The sequence below is a fragment of the Schistocerca piceifrons genome, chromosome X (genome assembly GCF_021461385.2).
Source record: "Schistocerca piceifrons isolate TAMUIC-IGC-003096 chromosome X, iqSchPice1.1, whole genome shotgun sequence".
NCBI classification, from domain to species: Eukaryota; Metazoa; Arthropoda; class Insecta; order Orthoptera; family Acrididae; genus Schistocerca; species Schistocerca piceifrons.
This window is the reverse complement of record NC_060149.1, coordinates 341,814,235-341,827,268: the sequence shown is the minus strand read 5'-3', so window position 1 is coordinate 341,827,268 and position 13,034 is coordinate 341,814,235. Positions and strand designations below refer to the sequence as shown.

The 13,034-nt window shown below is 43.6% G+C and overlaps 1 protein-coding gene across 7 annotated transcripts in view; it reads left to right on the top strand.

Annotated features, from left to right (window-relative positions):
* LOC124721404 (protein O-linked-mannose beta-1,2-N-acetylglucosaminyltransferase 1-like) overlaps positions 1 to 13,034 on the top strand; it is a 2,183,308-nt gene that overhangs the window by 217,248 nt on the left and 1,953,026 nt on the right. The gene's annotated exons all lie outside the window — the stretch shown is intronic.

The window sequence follows — 13,034 nt, the reverse complement described above, 5'->3', positions numbered from 1 at the left end:
TACTTCGTGCCAGGAAGGGCTCTCAGTAAGGGAAGTGTCCAGGCGTTTTGGAGTGAACCAAGGTGATGTTGTCCGGACATGGAGGAGATACAGAGAGACAGGAACTGTCGATGACATGTCTCCCTCAGGCCGCCCAAGGGCTACGACTCCAGTGGATGACCGGTACCTACGGATTATGGCTCGGAGGAACCCTGATAGCAAGGCAACCATGTCGAACAAAGCTTTTCGTCGAGCCACAGGACGTCGTGTTACGATTCAAACTGTGTGCAATAGGTTGCATGATGCGCAACTTCCTCCCGATGTCCATGGCGAGGTCCATCTTTGCAACCACGACACTTTGTAGTGCGGTGCAAATGGGCACAACAACATGCCGAATGGACAGCTCAGGATTTGCATCACGTTCTCTTCATCGATGAGTGTCACATATGCCTTCCACCAGACAATCGTCGGAGAAGCGTTTGGAGGCAACCCGGTCAGGCTGAACGCCTTAGACACGCTGTCCAGAGAGTGCAGCAAGGTGGAGGTTCCGTGATATTTTGGGGTGGCATTATGTGGGGCCGACGTCTTCATGGACGACAATTCGCGCCTCCATCGTGCACATCTTGTGAAGGACTTCCTTCAGGATAACGACATCGCTCTACTAGAGTGGCCAGCACGTTCTCCAGACATGAACCCTATCGAACATGCCTGGAATAGACTGATAAGGACTGTTTATGTACGACGCGACGCACCAACCACTCTGAGGGATCTACGCCGAACAGCCTTTGAGGAATGGGACAATCTGGACCAACAGTGCCTCGGTGAACTTGTGGATAGCATGCCACGACGAATACAGGCATGCATCTATGCAAGAGGACGTGCTTCTTGGTATTAGAGATACCGGTGTGTACAACAATCTGGACAACCACCTCTGAAGGTCTCGCTGTGTGGTGGTACAACATGCAATGTGTGGTTTTCAAGGGCAATAAAAATGTGGGAAATGTTGTTTATGTTGGTCTCTATTCCAGTTTTCTGTACAGATTCCGGAACTCTCGGAACCAAGGTGAAGCAAAACTTTTTTTGATGTGAGTTTTATCATCAGCAGGCCAACGTGTCAAGCTGTAACGCCCATCGGTGAAAATCAGACGTAGAGAAAACGAACATTACGTAAAGCAGCCGTAATGACAAGCCTAGTTGTTTCAGTGTTTAGGACAACGGGCAACGGACATGAATTGGAGATGTTTCCCGTAGTTTCCCTAATCACTCTCGATGAATATGCTTGTGGTTCCATCTACGTGGATACCGCCGGTTTCCTCATTCTTGTCGGAGCTGACGCCTTTGACCTAACTTCCAGCCTTTTCTACACACTTTCTCTGAGCTACTTAACTACTCTTCTGTAGTGCCATATTCAAAACTGAAATACATGAATTTTGATCTGAAAACACATTACAATGGCACCAGTTTCATATAAACCAAGATAAATAATTCGTCCGTGGTGGCTCATGCAGAACAAACGTTGTTGGTCTTTAGGTTCATTCGTTTTTATTAAACCAAGGCTCTTATTAAACCAGGGCTCTTTGTTCACAATTCTTACAATATTTAGGTTCTTGCCCGTTGTAGACATGAAAAGTCTAAAAGGGCTAAAATTTATATTGATATTGTTGTTACTATCTGATATTTCCTTCAATAAATTTTTCAATATCGAGTTGGTTATTGGTTCGATGTTATTCTTATAACTTTTTTAAATTACACTAGAAATCTGCGAATATACTGTGATAAACCTCTGTGAAGATTTTTTGTTATGAACTGATCTATCTTTTTTCATGTGCCACAAAACGTTTATATACGCCTACAGTAACGCTACCTTACATAGTGACCTAATATTAGCTGTTTAGTTAGCAATCTCTTAGTTATCAAAAGTAGAATGTGTCTTGGTTACATCCGATGAAACGTGGAATACTTTCGTAAGCACCACAACATGTATGGAGGATCTTACCGAAACAAGTCGTGGTTGTTCCCGAGATAGACAAAAACGATTAATGCAAAAAAAAAAGAGATGTGCCGGTTCAATGAAATTCTGATATGCAATCGAGGACCTCAACAAGTTCCATTTGTAGTACTGAAAAAAGCAGTTTAATTGCATCTGACACTTGTAATACCACGTTTGACAATGTTTCTCATTGCACGTTACATTCTATCCACAACATTTGAAATTATTAATTACTCTGCTCTTGTTCTATATAAAAAGTGAAAATTCAGAACATAGGTTCGTTTCATTCTTTCTTTCCCTCAATGTCCGTCCGTGTTGTTAGGATAAGTGTTCTATTCAGCGCTTGCGGGAGTATCTGAAAGGCCGTAAATCGACCGAATATTCGGTACACGCTACAGCGACGGTTAATACCTAACATTTCTATGTGGCCCTTACCCCAAGCGAGGTCTGGCTGGCTTCTCTCGGAATCAGCGCCATTAGGTATGGTTCTGCTGCCTCTCGAATTAGTGGTAAAGAGTCGTTATTTCCAGGAAATTATATTCAACGCAATTTTTACCTTTCACGAGCGCATTGCTGTTGGACAATGGAACGCTGATCTTCATGGGAAGGAGAGAGACGGAAAGAAACGGAAAACAAATATCGTAAGAAACATAAGCGTTTATTTCATTCTACGAGGAGCACGTGTAATTTATTGCGCTTTGCATATAAGGTGCAGTCAGACGAAACCGAGACAGATAAAAAAAGTAAGTAAACAGTTTATTCTTTCAAAAGTAATCTCCGTATTTGTTAATACACTTACCCCACGTGAGACTAGACGTTCAGTGCCTTCATGGAAAAACGTTTGCGGTTGCCGAGCGAACCACGATTGTTCGCAAGCATGCACCTCTTCGTCCGAAGCAAATTTACTGCCACGAATGTCTTTCTGCAGGCACCAAATCCTTGGAAACTTGTGTGCGGGTCAACATGTTGCCATGGTTGTTTCGATTACGCTGCAGCAGTTGCACTGGAAAGCCCTTACACAGCCTTCATATACTCTCGATCTCTTCGCATGCAATTTCTATATTTCTGAAGCTTCGAAGAAAGACACGCGTGACCGTCGATTTGCTTCGGACGAAAAGGCGTACGCCTGGGGACAATGGAGGCATCGACCGTCTTGTATCACAGTGCGATAAATGTATTGACAGTTATTGCGATTACTTTTGTAATAATAAACAGTTTACGTACATTTTCCCATCTGCCTCGTTTTCATTTGACTGTCGCTGATACATAAAATTACTTTGCATTTTCAGCTTTAAAAAAAGTATAACTCTTATTCTAAAATGAAATGGTTGGAGCAAACGTCTTCTAGTCGCATCCCTGACGTGAGCTATCGTTGAGAAATTAGCTGACTAGGCATTTCAGTCAAGGATCTGTACACCCTTCAAGTCGCTTTTGTTGCGAACTGCAGCGTGGCGTCTTGCATTATACTGCTGGATTATCTGTGTTGCATTTGGTGCCCTGTTCATGAAGATTAACACAGCGGAATGTACCACGCTTTCTGCTTACTGGCTAGCATATTATAGCTACACACATGACGATTCCAGTAGTTTGATAGGTATGGGTATCCAAACGTTACTTTCTATGACCTTTTACCTGGTCGCCCACCGATACGTTGGTGTCGGTGTGGCCTCGACAAACAGAAGTCAGGCTTATCGCTGAACAAAACTGAATGTCACTCAATGTCCCAGTTGATTCCGGTTCTACACCATCGAGGTCTCTGTTTCCTTTGGTATGACGTCAGCGAGGAACGACACATGGGAAATCGAGATCTCCACCCAGCTTCTAGCAATCTATTCCCTACGGTTCGTGGTGACACATTGCCTGTAACCTCTGCCCGGATTTCAGTTGCTGCTATCCGTCTCTTTGTTGAAGCCAGTCGAAAATTCCTAAGATCTGGTTGTGTTGGACGGATCCATGCGTACTGACGAACACTTTCTAAGTTCATCTCGTTACCATTAGTTCTGCAGTTCTTGGGTTACAGCTAACTGTCCATGTGATATAGCAATATGAGACTTACATGTACCTCATGACTGTGATTTGTTCATTCTCAAAAAATGGTTCAAATGGCTCTAAGACTTTAAGGAACTCAACATCGGAGGTCATCAGTCCCCTAGAAATTAGAACTACTTTAACCTAACTAACCTAAGGACATCACACACATCCATGCCCGAGGCAGGATTGTAAACTGCAATCGTAGCGGTCCCGCGGTTCCAGACTGAAGCGCCTAGAACCGCTCGGCCACACCGGCCAGCTTGTTCATTCTCAAAGACCGAAAGATACCGATAAAGCAAACGTGCACGTCGAGGAATGCTGTGTTCCTATCTCCACCTGAAAAGTTCTGGTATCATGTAACACGCCCAATAGCTATCTTGCACTCACACCGTTCTTCATCTGTGAGGGATATTTTTTTTTTAGTATACTGAAGATAAGTTCGTATAGTGATAAAAATTTTAATCAACAGTCCGCCTCTATAGCTGAGTGATCAGCGCGGCTGACTCCCAAGCGGGTTCATATGGTTCAAATGGCTCTGAGCACTATGAGACTTAAAATCTGAGGTCATCAGTCCCCCAGAACTTAGAACTACTTAAACCTAACTAACCTAATAACATCACACACATCCATGCCCTAGGCAGGATTCGAACCTGCAACCGTAGCGGTCGTGCGATTCCAGAATAAAGCGCCTGGAACCGCTCGGCCACACAGGCCGGCTCCCAAGCGGGGAATCCGGGTTTGATTTCCTGTCGGGTCGAAGCTATGATCTGCTTGGGTGCTGTCTCTTCATCATTTCATTATCGTCGACGCACAAGTCGCTGAGGTAGCCGCAAATAAAAAGACTTGCATTAAGCGGCCGAAAAACCCAGATGAGGTCTCCCGGAAAATAATGCCATACTATCATTTTATTTAATCAACATATCCCACGGGCACGCAAATACTGGAATATCAGTATGGTAGCGCCAGCAAGCGTTTTAATAGTGCACTACTTAGCATTTCCGTCGTTATGCGTTACTACACATTAAAAGCACACTTTCCCAGATTATCAAGACTTTCTCGCTTCCCTTTGTGTGAAATAATTTTCCTGCCTAAAATCTGTAGCGCACTTACCTTTTTTCTCCTTTTTCTGGGTTATTTCCCCATCGATCTATTGACTACTCATTTACACTGAAGCGCCAAAGAAACTGGTATAGGTATGCGTATTCAAATAGAGAGACATGTAAACAGGCAGAATATGGCGCCTATATAAAACAAGTGTCTGGCGCTTTTGTTACACCGGTTACTGCTGGTACAATGGCTGGTTATCAAGATTTAAGTGAGTTTGAACGTGGTGTTATAGACGGCGCACGAGTGATGGGACACAGCATCTCCGAGGTAGCGACGAGGTGGGGAATTTCCCGTACGACCATTTCACAAGTGTACCGTGAATATCAGGAATCCGCTAAAACGTCAAATCTCTGAAATTGCTGCGGCCGGAGCAAGAGTTTGCAAAAAAGGGACCAACGATGACTGAAGAGAATCGTTCACCGTAACGGAAGTGCAACCCTTCTGCAAATTGCTGCATATTTCAATGCTGGGCCGTCAACAACTGTCAGTTGCGAACCATTCAGCGAAACATCATCGATATGGGCTTTCGGAGCCGAAGGCCCTTGGGCCCGTCAACACCAGCATTGGACTGTAGATGACTGTAAACATGTTTCCTGGTCGGGCGAGTCTCGTTTCAGATAGTATCAAGCGGATGGAAGTGTACGGGTATGAACCCAATGAATTCATGGACGCTGCATGTCAGCAGGGAAGTGTGCAAGCTGGTGGAGGCTCTGTAATGGTGGGGGGCGTGTGCAGTTGAACTGAGATGGGACTCCTGATACGTCTAGATGCGACTCTGATAGGTGACACGTACGTAAACATTCTGTCTGATCACCTGCATCCATTAAAGTCTATTGTGAATTCCGACGGACTTCCGACGACAATTCCAGCAGGACATGCGACACCCCACACTTCCAGAGTTGCTACAGAGTGGCTCCGGGAACACTCAACACTTCCACTGGCCACCAAACAGCCAGGCATGAACAATATTGAGTATATCCGGGATGCCGTGCAACCTACTGTTCAGAAGAGATTTCCAACCCTCTCGTACCCTTGCTGATTTATGGACAGCCCTACAGGATTCATGGTGTCAGTTCCTTCCCAGCACTACTTCAGACGTTAGCAGAGTCCATGCCACGTCATCTTGCTGCACTTCTGCGTGCTCGCGGTGGCCTACACGATATTAGGCAGGTGTACCAGTTTCTTTCACTCTTCAGTGTAGCTTTTCCTTTGGCCAAGGAAATCGTCTGAGACGTAAAGGAATATATATAAGTCTTAATTTTTATGCTCTCTCTCTCTCTCTCTCCCTCTCTCTCTCTCTCTCTCTCTCTCTCTCTCTCTCTCTCTCTCTCTCTCTCTCTCTCTGGAAAACACACACACACACGTTAACATCTGTTGCTCACATGTTTCACGCACTGAAAGAGAAAGTCACTAGTAATATCAGACATGAGGTGATGTTTCGATTCTGTCCGTCATTACAACCCCTGTCGCCCCACTTACCACAGTTTACACGTAGATGAAGACAGCGTATGTTGCTAGGCAATATGATAACCTTCATCTGGTGCATCGACACAAGAATAGCTCGACGCAGCTAATTTTGCAGTTGAGCTATTTTAAGTTGCTTCATTTAGCCCTAGACGTCTGTTTTCGAAAATATATTCAAGTCACAACGAATGAAGATTTCTTCTCTCGTAATGGCTATAGTAACGCCATGATACAGGTAACAAACAAAAAACTCATTGAATGATATTTTCACTCTCATTCTGGAAACATCCCCCAGGCTGTGGCTAAGCCATGTCTCCGCAGTATCCTTTCTTTCAGGAGTGCTAGTTCTGCAAGGTTCGTAGAAGAGCTTCTGTAAAGTTTGGAAGGTAGGAGACGAGATACTGGCAGAAGTAAAGCTGTGAGGACCGGGCGTGAGTCGTGCTTCGGTAGCTCAGATGGTAGAACACTTGCCCGCGAAAGGCAAAGGTCCCCAGTTCGAGTCTCGGTCGGGCACACAGTTTTAATCTGCCAGGAAGTTTCAAAAAACTCATTGTCAGTTTTTCAGAGTAGTTATACAGGGTGTTTCAGAATGACATTTTAAAGATTTGGGGCCAGGTTCCTTTCACCAAAACAAGAAAAAAGTCCAGTAAACATGCTTTCTAAAATGCATACCTCGTGAGAACTTGTTCATCCTCGATTCTGCGAAAAACATCTCTCCTACTGAACAATTGCTCATAGCTCTTAAGATATGTACTTTGGAGCAAATCGTTATAGGATGTTTTTCCCTTGTTTTAGGTTTTAGTCCATACTACCTCTTCCCAAAATATGGAAAGCAAAGTGCTCGCAGTGAAAGAGATTTTTTCACAGTATCGAGGATGAACAAATGCTCATAGCTCCTGACTTACGCATTTTAGAACTCATGTTTACTGGATTCTTTTTTTACTTGTTTAGTTGTAAGCAACCTGCCCATAAATTTTTAAAATGTCGTTCTGAAACACACCACCCTGTATGAAAATGCTTAAATGTAACGAAGTACTTTCTATCAAATGAATGTCTGTGGTAGCCAGTTATTTCAGTTCGATACGGAATTTTTTGACGACTATCACAGTGCACAAATTCATCCAAACTTACATCAACTTCGCAATAATGTTTGGGGGAGGCTCATTCCTCGTTACCTCCGATTAGTTGACACTATACCTGACACGTTGCTAGGCAATTCAGTGTTCAGACATTCCCCCTACCCTCCTTCCGGACTACCACCCCGATCTTTCCCCCTTTACAGAATGCGTGAAAAGCTTTCTTCTTTCATGCGTATTCTATCAATCACTAACTTTTCCTCCGCCTCAACTGTACTTGTACATATGAACCGCGTGTAAGCAAACACTTTTGAAGCAATATTTACAGTAATTTCAGAATAATACGTTCCGATACTATGCCTTTATAAACCTGTCACTGCTCTTAACACGATTAGAATGTAAATGAAGACAGTGTATATTTCTGTCCAAAATGATCGCATCGAGTAGATGCATGGACATAACCGTAGCTCACCGTTACGGAATTCACACCGGAAGAAGTATCAGAATCGAATGCCCTGCATTCTCCGACTATCTCGCGATCCTCTGTAGGATCATTATCACAGCTACAAATATCCTAAAATAGGAGCATAAAAAGCCGTAATTCGAACTTCCTTTGAGAAAAAAAAAGAAAAGAAAATTACTACAGATATAAAAGCAGCCACTCATCACCTGAAGATAGATCTTGATAATATAGAACGAGCTGACAACTTTGAATACCATAAGGAAATTCTGCAAATGAATACCTGCGAAAGAGGTGCCAACAACAATAGGAGAGAGAATATGGTCATCACTTCTTGCAAGAGGAAAGCCTTCTCAAGAGGATGTAAGGCACTATAGAACGAAGATTAAAACAGTGTGTCTGCTAGAGTGCCTCCCAACGTCAGGAATGTAGGAGTGAAAGCTTCTCCACAAGAGATCGTGGTTGAACAGTATACATCACGAGGAAGGAAAGAGCTGTGCCAGGAAAATGATAGATCAGTCGATTCACTCAGAGAAAAGAAGACTACATTTTACGGACATCATTTAGGATGGCCGGGAAGCATCTGAAAAAAGACTTTTAAAATACTTGACAGCAGATCTAAAGTTTCCAACAAATAGTTCGCGGAAGTGAGAAAGGACCTTGGACGGCCTGCGTTAAATCGAGAAGACATACGAAAGAAACTAAAGGTCAGTGATCGAAAAAATTAAAGGCTTCCACGCTGAACAGAAATGGTTCAAATGGCTCTGAGCACTATGGGACTTAACTTCTATAGTCATCAGTCCCCTAGAACTTAGAACTACTTAAACCTAACTAACCTAAGGACATCACACAACACCCAGCCATCACGAGGCAGAGAAAATCCCTGACCCCGTCGGGAACCGAACCCGGGAACCCGGGCGTGGGAAGCGAGAACGCTACCACACGACCACGAGATGCGGGCGTTGAACAGAAACTAAACTGAGAATGGGCAGTGGAAAGATGACAGGGTGCCACAGAAATAATTCAAGAATTTTAAGCTACGAAGAACGCTTCCAGTAATTAGTAATTTTTGCGTAATGTGGTCATTAATGCCGTTCTCGAATAAAAAAATATTTTGGAAGATGCTAAATCTCGATATTAGATGGATTTCTGACGCGTTTCAGATTACACGTACGCTAAGTTGCCCATTCTAGTAGTACACTGAAGTCTCTTCACGATTTCCTTTCAAGCAGAGGGCTCCGGGTTACGTTGGCCTTGTGCTCCTGCCCCTTAGACACGAGCCGCTGGCGCGCGTCCCACCACACTACGCCCACACTTGAGCACCGGCGGTGGCCGTGTACACCCCTGGCTGTGTACACAGACGCGACTCTGCGCCAGAGGGCAGGGAACCGGAAATGAACATTGCGGCGATTGCACACTGAAGATTACCGCCCGGTCTTCAGTTTGCTCGACTTCACCAGCCGCAAGGTAAACACTGCGTAATGAGCTTTGTCAGACTACTGCATCTGCGAGAAGCCGGATGCGTAGTCGATATGGGGCACAACTCCACACCGAAGAGATGCCACAGTGCAATTTCTGAAGTGGTGGTAACATAGTATGCTAACCCACATTACCGAGGAATGTGCATAGATCTTTCTGTGGCAATCCAGACCCTGTTTTCCAGATAAATTGAATTGATTCTATGGAATGGTGGAGACGCAATTAACACAAGCGGTTCTGTGCATAGAAATACTCTACACCAGTCTGTTGAAACCTTCCCGTCTCCTCTAGATCTCTTTTCTTAATGATAACTTTCCCTTTTACAATAAACTATGAAACCTTTCCTTAGGATTTCTCTCGTGCTTAATAATAACAAATGAAATCTTCCCTTTGAAATTTATTCTCTTTCTCTATCTTCTCATACAAATTTAATTGCTGCTTATTAAAAGTGATTTTCTGACGATTTTGACGAAACATAGAATGTGTCGTCGCCGTGGCCCTCAGTCGTTATCTGCAATAACCCAAAACTGTTCCTTACCTTTTTTTACTGTTACTGGATCACCATCTGACTGCTACATCGAACTGCGACATGAATATACTTACTCTGTTTTACTATACTCTATTAGCTGCTGGTGGGCTTTCATAATAAGTGGCTGTATTTATTACCAAAGCTGACGTTATTCTTTAATAGCAAAGCTGACGTTATTCTTTAATTAATTTGACTGAAGTTACGTAATTCATAGTTAAACTTTTTCTTGATAACAATAAAATTTTGCAAAGTTTTACGTTGATTGTTTTTGGGATGGATTATAATTAGTAATGCAATATTGCTGGCAAAAGTTAATTATATTCTGAATGAAATGATTTTACAAACGTTCAAATGGGACTTACTTTTTACAATAATCTTACAACTAGCAATGCGCAAACATACCTTCAGTAGTCTTGAGTTTCTCGAAAAATTAATTCAATAATATTAGTTTCTCTTATTATAATAGTTAGTGATGTCTCTGTACATCCGTTTATAATCTCTTGTAAATCATAGCTAGTGGCTGGCAGGCACACCGCTCCTCTCAACCTCTCGCTTCAGACCTGCTACCGACTCGCTTCACTTCTCGCCTACTACTGACTTCCTACGAACGCTAAAGTGCGGTCTCTCCTGCCAACAATGCTTTCTGGTGCAGACAATCCCTGCTACTATTACAAAATGTATCAATGCATGGTCTTTCCCGCCCTTTTCTTAAAATGTATCCGTACGCGATTTCTCCCGCCCTTTTTAAAATTATATCAAAAGTACTTCCCTGCTACCACAATTATTTCCAACATGACAAAAATTAATTATTCCTACTTAATCCTATTAATAAAATATAAACATCTTTCATAAACTGTGATCTGACAATAGACAATAGAAATATACACGTCTTACACTGTTATACCAGTACGCTGCTGATGAATGTGATTTGTGTTACTAGGAGCCATTCCAAATAGGCCCTGCAATATAACGTTTCCAGTATTTATTTCGATTCATCAAACATAGTTTTTAGCTTTTTCAACTGAACTACCTGGTTTGGCCTACAATAAACTGCGAACAATAGTATTCCTGCTATATTCCTGCGGAATTTTTCTGAACTGAAAAGCAGGACCTATTTCTTACAGTCAAATGTGACAGTTTCCGATGACATTGACCATCCTGAAGAGCAATAACACCAAAAGTAGCGAGATAGCTTTTAAACTCAAGAACGCTTTGATGAACGTAGGCATCGTTCATAGTACACTGAAAGGCCAAAGAAAGTGGTACCCTATCGTGTAGGGCCCCCGCAAGCACGCAGAAGTGCCGAACGCGACGTGGCATAGACTCGACTAGTGTTTGAAGTACTGCTGGAGGGAACTGACACCATGAATCCTGCAGGGCTGCCCATAAACCCGTAAGAGTACGAGGGGGTGGAGATCTTTTCTGAACAGCGCGTTGCAAGGCATCCCGGATATGCTCAGTAATGTTCATGTCTGGGGAGTTTTGTCGCCAGCGGAAGTGTTGAAACTCAGAGGAGTGTCCCTGGAGCCACTCTGTAGCAATTCTGAAAGTGTGGGGTGTCGCATTGTCCTGCTGGAATTGCCCGAATCCAAATGGTTCAAATGGCTCTGAGCACTATGGGACTTAACATCTATGGACATCAGTCCCCTAGAACTTAGAACTACTTAAACCTAACTAACCTAAGGACATCACACAACACCCAGTCATCACGAGGCAGAGAAAATCCCTGACCCCGCCGGGAACCGAACCCGGGAACCCGGGCGTGGGAAGCGAGAACGCTACCGCACGACCACGAGCTGCGGACTGCCCGAATCCGTCGGAACGCATAGTGGACATGAATGGATGCACGTGATCAGGCAGGATCCTTACGTCCGTGTCACCTGTCAGAGTCGTATCTAGACGTATGAGGAGTCACATATCACTCCAACTGCACACGCCCCACATCATTACAAAGCCTCCACCACCTTGCACACTCTCCTGTTGACATGCAGTGCACATGAATTCATGAGATTGCCTCCATACTTGTACACGTCCATCTGCTCGACAAAATTTGAAATGAGTCTCGTCCGACCAGCAACATGTTTCCAGTCATCAGCAGTCTAATGTTGGTTGTTTTTTATTTCATTCTTTGATCACAATATGAATTCTTTAGACGATGACCGGTTTCAGTCCGTAATGATCATCCTCAGATCTTTTTTACACCATGTCCTAAAGTGATTAGGCCATAATGGCATCGTCAAAACATATAAATATAATTAGCATAGAGTAGCCAGTTGCAGTAATGACTGTGTGGTCGATGCGGCCTATTCTACACCTTATTTTAGATCTTTATGACGATGCTATGCCGATTGTATTTATATGTTTTGACGATGCCATTATGGCCTAATCACTTTAGGACATGGTGTAAAAAAGATCTGAGGATGGCCATTACGGACTGAAACCGGTCATCGTCAGGAATTCATATTGTGATCAAAGACTGAAATAAAAAACATTTGACAGTATTGGATCACTGTTTGTATACGCGACCATGTCGCAGTTGGTGAGCCTAATGTTGGTGTTCACAGCCTAGGCGAGGCGTAAAGCTTTGTGTTGTGCAATCATTAAGGATATACGGGTGGGCCTTCGGCCCGAAAACCCATATCGATGATGTTTCGCTGAATGATTCGCACGCTGACTGCTGTTGATGACCCAGCACTGAAATCTGCAGCAATTTGCGGTAAGATTGCGTTTCTGTCCCGTTGAACGATTCTCTTCAGTCATCGTTGGTCCCGTTACCGCAGGATCTTTTTCCGGCCGCAGCGATGTCGGAGATTTAATGTTTTAGTTGATTCCTGATGTTCACGGGACACTGGTGAAATGGTCGTACGGGAAAATCATCGCTACCTCTGAGAAGCTGTGTCCCATCGCTCATGGGTCGCC